General features: G+C 37.7%; 1 protein-coding gene across 4 annotated transcripts in view; it reads left to right on the forward strand.

The window, feature by feature from the left end:
- The first annotated feature begins 4,804 nt into the window (after positions 1 to 4,804).
- LOC115214935 (cell wall protein DAN4) overlaps positions 4,805 to 7,925 on the forward strand; it is a 64,910-nt gene continuing 61,789 nt past the window's right edge. For 3 of the 4 annotated variants that reach the window (XM_036505460.1, XM_029784016.2, XM_029784018.2), the window contains exon 1: positions 4,805 to 5,886. The gene's annotated coding sequence lies outside the window, so the exon portion shown is untranslated. Of the gene's footprint in view, positions 5,889 to 7,925 lie in introns of all 4 variants that reach the window. The other variant, XM_036505459.1, reaches the window with a different exon arrangement.

Genomic DNA, 7,925 nt, shown 5'->3' on the forward strand with positions numbered 1-7,925 from the left:
AGCCTGGAGATGGAACCGAAGTCTAAACACATTATACATTTACATTTCATAAAATAGATTATATTCTAAATGTACTTATACATAGATTTTTTAATAATTTTTTAAATACATTATACCAGCTGAAGGGTATGATATCAGTCCCCAACTAGGATATCATGGTTCGATTGATAGGTTTCTGTGCACGTACCCCATTTGTATTTTGGTTTTTACAAAACAGGTATTTTATGTAAGGTAAGTATTGAACATGATTACAAGTTAATAAAAAGAAAGCTGTTAAGAGTCAGCATTTCATTGTTAAAGTATTTTGTAAATAATGACAATTGTCATGTTGCACTCATACATAGATGATCTCACGTTTTGTGCTTACATTGAAGAAGAAATGAAAATCTCGATCGTGTGTGTACTGACGAGGGCCAGATCAAGGTACTGGCAACTCGGGCAATAGCCTGAGGCACCATGTGCTAGTGAGCGCCAAGGAGGGCGTGACAAAGACAAGGAAAACTTACGTTCATGCAACTGCAAGTCTAGATGGGGAGACCGGGGTAGTCCGCTTCGGGTAGCGCTTTTATGGGGGGGGGGGGGGGGGTGACTGTTTACAAAAACGGAATATTCCACAAAGTATTGCGAAGGTTCCATGTTGTACATGTGCATACTGTTATGACACAAGGGCTGCCCCGGGCGGCACACGCTCTAGCTACACCACTGACCAGTCCTTTTTTCAATGAATCTTGCTCAGCTCTGCACATAGATGTCAAGAAACATGGTCAACCTTCATGGACGAAGATAATATAAATAAAACCTTTACTGATGTTTACTGTCCGTGGTCTGTGGATTGAGTACAAGGATTACTCCAGTATCGTTTAGCACCAGAGGCTGCCCTGGTCTAGCAGGCTTATGGTAAAACACATGGTAGTCGTGACCAGTTTGTCTTTTTATAACTTCTTATATCAGACTACATTGTATCTCAGAAGGGTCATTGTGCCACTGATAAATTCACGTACTGTTTCTATTTCACTTCTTTATCATTCGGCAGATGGTTAACTATTTAACCAATCAACCAATCGATTGATTGCTTAATCATCAAGTTAATCACTTAATCAGTCATGTTTGCCAAAGTTGTTTTGTTGCCATTCACGACATCTTTAGTGACATAACCTCTCTACTTCAAGTCAGCTTAAGGTATGTCCGCCTATCTTTCCCTAAATGTTGGGGGCCTATATTTATATAGCTGTATAGATGTGAGAGAGAGAGGGAAATCAAGTAATGAGAGAGAGAGAGACAGACAGACAGAGACAGAGACAGAGTTTGTTAACCAAATGCAAAAACGAAATTACATCAGTCTACATAATCAAATATATCCTTTATTTTTAATACAACAGAGTATAGTTTGAGAGAAATTTAGTCGCTATTTTCAACATGCCGTATGATCACATCACGTAGGAGTTCTCACATGGGTCAGAAAATCAGGATGTCTTGTATTACCTGTTTGCAATTGTAGTGATTCTATATAACGGTGCGCGCACGCGCACCGTCCATTTCTATTTCGCGCGTGCGGTGTTGGTGCCTTCACCAAGGCAGAGAGGAAGGGCCCTCTCGCGCATGCGCGAAGCACCGGAAGAAGGACCTTTTTGCCTACGTGGCAGTTAGCCGAGGCAGGGGGATCGTAGGACGTTGACCACTAGCGTCCAGCAGCAGTCATTGACTTGAGACAAAGCGACTGAAGGCAACGGACGTATATTTTCTCGCTGTCCACTTTTGATAGCAGTCGGCCGAAGGCTTTAACCAAATTGTTGCAGACAACATCATCTTCCTCTTTCCGGACGCCATCTTTGACCAGTGTCGTTAGCATTTGAACACTGTAGATTCTACAGCGATATAGTTTAGCTCTGACACATCTATACCAAAGGGATACCCAGATATACCACTTATCTGTTACTGTCATAAGAGAATAAAGTAGATATATATTATTTACGTCTGCGTCTTGTTGTTTCTGACTGGTAGAGAATTTGGATTATTAAAGCAACGGAAAGTGATTGCTTCTCGCACCCCCAAAAGGTCCAGAGAAGATAACCACAAGTCGTTACACAATTATATAAAGGGATTTTGGTATTATATCCATCTTGAAATTGTATATTTTAAAATAAAAATGAGATATGAAATGTGGTTTGACAAGCAGATAAACAAGCAGTTTTTGAAAATCATATATATAGACACACACAGACACCACACACACATATACATACATAAATACATACATACATAGGGAGAGTTCACAAAAAAAAGACGAAGGCAGGTGGTGTACAAAACAAACAGATGTATTAGTATAACGCTCAGGAATAGAAAGTCTTTTACGTTTCGGCCTACGCTCTTCTACAGAAAGGGACACAGAAAAAAAAAATGTGTGTAAGCACATCCAACCTAACTTGGATGTGTTTGTGACGCCTAGGACTGCGTCATATGTCCTGAGAAATTATCTCGTGTAGATGGCTAAAAATGCACTGATTATGTCAGTTGGGATTTCATCAGCTCCGGCAGACGGCAATGTTGAATTACGAGTATGTATGTGTGTATATATGTATGTATGTATGTATGTATGTGTGTGCGTGTATATATGTGTGTGTGTATGTATGTATGTATGTGTGTGCGTGTATATGTGTGTGTGTGTGTATGTATGTATGTGTGTGCGTGTATATATGTTGTGTGTGTTGTATGTATGTATGTATGTATGCATGTATGCATGTATGTATGCATGTACGTATATATGTATGTATGCATGTATGTATTATGTATGTATGTATGTATGTATGTATGTATGTATGTATGCATGCATGTATCTATCTATCTATCTATCTATCTATCTATCTATCTATCTATCTATCTATCTATCTATCTATCTATCTATGTACTTATGTATCTATCTATGCATGTATGTACGTTGAGTTCCCATACAGTTTCTGTCAACCAAATTGACTCACATGCCGTTGGTCGGCCAGAGACTATAGTAGCCCAAGGTGCCGTGCAGTGCGACTGAACTTGAAGGCATGTAACTACAAAGCCAGTTTCTAAACCACTTTTTAAATATTTGTTTTATCACATATTGCTATATTTCGGAATGGTCATTTTTTAATTAATTATTTTTTTGCCTTGTAAACTCGTTCTTTACTCCAGATTTATTTCAGTATCATTCATGTGTTACGTCTTATGTTAGGAAACCTTTCGTTACACGCCCTGTGACCTCTTCAGCGACTCTCCATCCCACATGTCTCTTCCAGTTTATCTTTCTATCATGTCTAGCTTTATCTCCGCATGACTTTTGCGTCTACATCTCTGTGTGTGTCTGTGTGTGCGTGCATGTGTATATTCACACATACAAAACACATAAACATGAGCAGGCACGCACGCACGCACGCACACACACACTCACAGATACAGACACAAATGCTTGCGCAGATAAAGATACACACCACAGAAAAACAAAATGGACTAAACCGGAAAAGAGGAGACGCGTGGGATGGATGGTCGCTGAAGAGGTCACAGGGCGTGGGACGAAAGATTTCCAGACATAAGACATGAAATCAGAACGATATTAAAATAAATCTGAAGTGAAAAACGAATATATAGTGCGTGTGCTTATATGGCAAAAATGAAAAAAAAATGATCAAATAGGTGCAGGAGTGGCTGTGGGGTAAGAAACTTGCTTCCCAACCACATAGTTCTGGGTTCAGTCTCACTGCGTGACACCTTAGGCAAGTGTTTTCTACTATAACCTCAGGCCAGCTAGAGCCTTGTGAGTGGATTTGGTAGACGGAAACTGAAAGAAGCCTGCCATATATATGTATATATATAAATATGTGCGTGTGTGTGTGTATGTAAGCATGCATGTATGTATATATGTATGCATGTATGTATATATGTATGCATGTATGTATGTATGTATGTATGCATGTATGCATGTATGTATGTATATATGTATGTATGCATGTATGTATGTATATATGTATGCATGTATGTATGTATGTATGTATGTATGCATGTATGTATGTATGTATGTATGTATGTATGCATGTATGTATATATGTATGTATGTATGTATGTATGTATGCATGTATGTATGTATGCATGCATGTATATATGTATGCATGTATGTATATATGTATGTATGTATGTATATATGTATGTATGTATGTATGCATGTATGTATGTATATATGTATGTATGCATGTATGTATGTATATATGTATGCATGTATGTATGTATGTATGTATATATGTATATATGAATGAATGCATGTGTGTGTATGTATGTGTGTGTGTATGTATGTGTGTATGTATGTATGTATGTATGTATGTATGTATGTATGTATGTATGTATGTATGCATGTATGTATGTGTTGGTGTGTTTTCGGTTTAAGAGACCGAGAGAATAAGAACTAAACTTCCAAAAAAGTCCTAGGATTGATTTGTTCGACTAAAGGCGGTGCTCCAGTATGGCCGCAGTCAAGTGGCTGAAGCAAATGAAAAGAAGGGGAAAAAAAGAAAAAGCAATATCTGATTCAACGCACGGTTTCACATCAGGAATCTTGCAAACGAAATACATAAACGTAGTTTATATATATAAAACGTTGCTGTTTATCTTTCGTAGGAGCCTTCATACGAAATGCCATTACATAAAAGTCTGTGAGGAATATCAGAAGTTTTCACAAAGGGACCCTTGTAAGCCTGCATCTAAAACTCACGTATTATGATCCTCTCAGGCCTCCATACACTAGCTATACCCTGCCTACTTATTACTACTAGCAGTCAAAGCGACCGCACAGGACGGACGAACATCTGGGCAGGACTTTTGCTTTTTGTTTGTTTGTTTTTTCATCTCCAACATTTGCCACGTATCCATCTGTTCGCAACTATATCAGCTTTCCTGTTGCTAACGACAAACAACATAACTTTTACCGGTATTTATATCCAGAATAATTAAACAACAATTTATTAATTTATTAGCGGCATTATATCAACAAACATTGTTTTAGTATCCAAACTTTTGCCGTCGCACATTTAATCTGAATCTAGATGTTACATTCCGTACACGATTTCGTCATCAATATATTGATTTTTAGAAATTTATTTTAGAGACAAATACGTATATATAAATATACATGTGTATATATATACCTAAAGTACATAGAAGTGTATGTCTCATCACTGATACTTCAACTTCTGCACTTCTGATTTAAATAAGAAAAGCTTTTTGTAGTTGGGAAGTGTTTACATTGTGAGTGAGTGCTTGTTTTAATTACGTAAAGTTTCTAATTATGGTATTACTTATCACTCCAAACTAAAAGAAGGAAGTAAAGAAAGATATGACATAGAGCCGAACACGAAAGGAATAATCGCACCAAACTTTAAAAACCAACATATATAGTAACAACAAAAACAAGCACCACCATTACTACTACTATTACAACCACTTCCGACTCTGACCATATTAACTTCTGTTACTACTATTATAAGAAGTCTCTCACGGTTAAAAAAAAAGTACAGCAGTAATAAGATTAAGGAACCACAGCGAAGGGGACAATAGAAAATAAAAAAGAAAAGATAAAGAAAGAGAGAGAGAGACGAATTTCTCAAATTTTATAATTCTTTAATCGCTGTTTTTGTGTGTTGTACGAGGAAGCAAGGAATTTTACCATAATTAGCGCCGTCTTTCTGTGTTTTTATTTATATCGCTTCTAAACAGTTGTGATTTTTATCTCTTGTTTATATAAATATCTCGTGAACTAACCAACACTAGCGAAAGATTGTTTTGAAAAAGATTTAATTTATCGGTTGTTTACAAATATTAATTGGTATTAATAACTGAAAGATGAGTTTTGGATCTTCAATTTAGGTGAGTTTGCAAATTTTATATACGCGCGCGCACACGTACACATATAAATATATGTATATATGTATTTCTTCTAATTTCTCTTTCCTCTCTTTCTCTTTCTCTCTATCTTTCTATTTTATCCATCTGTCTAGACACCTATCTATCTATCTATCTATGTCTGTCTATCTGCCTGTCCGTCCGTCTGTCTATCTATCTATCTGTCTGTCTGTCTATTTGTCTATCTATCTGTCTGTCTATCTATCTATCTATCTATTTGTCTGTCTGTCTATCTATCTATTTATCTATCTATCTGTCTGTCTGTCTATTTATCTATCTATCTGTCTGTCTGTCTCTTTATCTATCTATCTATCTATCTATCTATCTATCTATCTATCTTTCTATTTGTGTGTCTGTCTGTCTGTCTATCTATCTGTCTGTCTTCTGTCTTTCGGTCTGTTATATTTGTAAGTTTGTTGTCAAAGAAACTTATAACTTTTAGGCAAAAGTGCTTTGAGGAAACTGGTCCTCAGTAACAGACCTGTGAGCTAAAACATTCCTGCCGTGACCATCCCGTTTTTTTTGTTGTTTTTTTTTACATTGTACATCTAGGACTAAGTTATTCAACATCCTTTTCAATAACAGAAGGTTATTTAATGTAGATTTGGTTGTCAAACAAGGCAGAAGCAGGTCAAACGGTTTAATTACCTCGTTGGCACGTGTAGTTACGGAAGTAGTAGTAGTAGTAGGAGGGGTGGGGGTGACGCTCCCATATTTTCCCTCAAGGGAATACAATTCAAGCAAACAGACGTATAATCTACGGCGTTTCAGCTTTGGCCATCCCGACGCGTTTTCTCATCACAAAAGAAGAGAGAAACTCAAAGAGAGGGCTACTGGTATGCATAAACCAAGATGGCAAAGTCCCCCCCCCACACACACACACCCATACAGCAACCCTCTTAAATAATATCCATAAAAATATACAATGATTATGCATTAGAAAACCGAGTGCAGAAGGCTGTTGTTTCTGTTGATATGAGACTGCAGACAGCTAACTGTTGCTTATGCACGGATACACAGCTAGGAAGACCAATTGTACATGTCGATTCTAAATTCATTCCGTCGCCGAACCTTTTATAGGATTTCCTAAAAGTCGCGGTACTCATTCTTATATTTTATGGATGCCGCCTTAAAGAATGGGCACACTGCGCAGTTGTCGAGGTGGGCACAGATAGAGGGGCACGATATTGATCTCGATACTTTGTGTATGCTGTAAATCAGTGGATCTCAACCAAATTTTTTTTTTCCTGTGGACCCCTTTCGTTCCTGTTTTTCTCAGATGGATCCTCATGACCATTCAGTGTTAAAAAAATTCCAGTATATTTTCATAATTAAATATTATGAAGAATTATATTTGAAAAAATGTTTGGTGCAGGAGTGGCTATGTAGTAAAAAGCTTGCTTCCCAACCACATGGTTCCGGGTTCAGTCCCACTGATTTGCACTTTGGGCAAGTGTCTTCCACTATAACCTCGGGCCGACCAAAGCCTTGTGAGTGGATTTGGTGGACGGAAACTGAAAGAAGCCCGTCGTATATGTGTGTGTGTGTGTGTGTCCACTATCGCTTGAGAACCGATGGTGGTGTGTTTACGTCCCCGTAAATTAGCTGTTCGGCAAAAGATACCTATAGAATAAGTACTGGGTTTACAAAGAATAGGTCCCGAGGTCGATTTGTTCGACTAAAGGCGGTGCTCCAGCGTGGCCGCAGTCAAATGACTGTAACAAGTAAAAGAATAAAAGATCTATAACCAATTTACATTTCACGGATATTTGTCCTCATCTTGTTTGTTGTTAACACAACGTTTCAGCTGATATACTCTCCAGCCTTCTTCAGGTGTCCTAGGGAAATTTCGAACTTGGGTTCTCTTTCCTAAGATATGTTTCGATTCTATTATTATTTTTCAGGTCACTGCCTGGAATCGAACTCTGAATCTGGGGTTAGCAGCCCGCACTCTTAACCACTACGCTATATAACCAATTTATTGCAAATAAATTTTAACAACA

This window comes from Octopus sinensis, linkage group LG8 (assembly GCF_006345805.1).
Source record: "Octopus sinensis linkage group LG8, ASM634580v1, whole genome shotgun sequence".
NCBI lineage: Eukaryota > Metazoa > Mollusca > Cephalopoda > Octopoda > Octopodidae > Octopus > Octopus sinensis.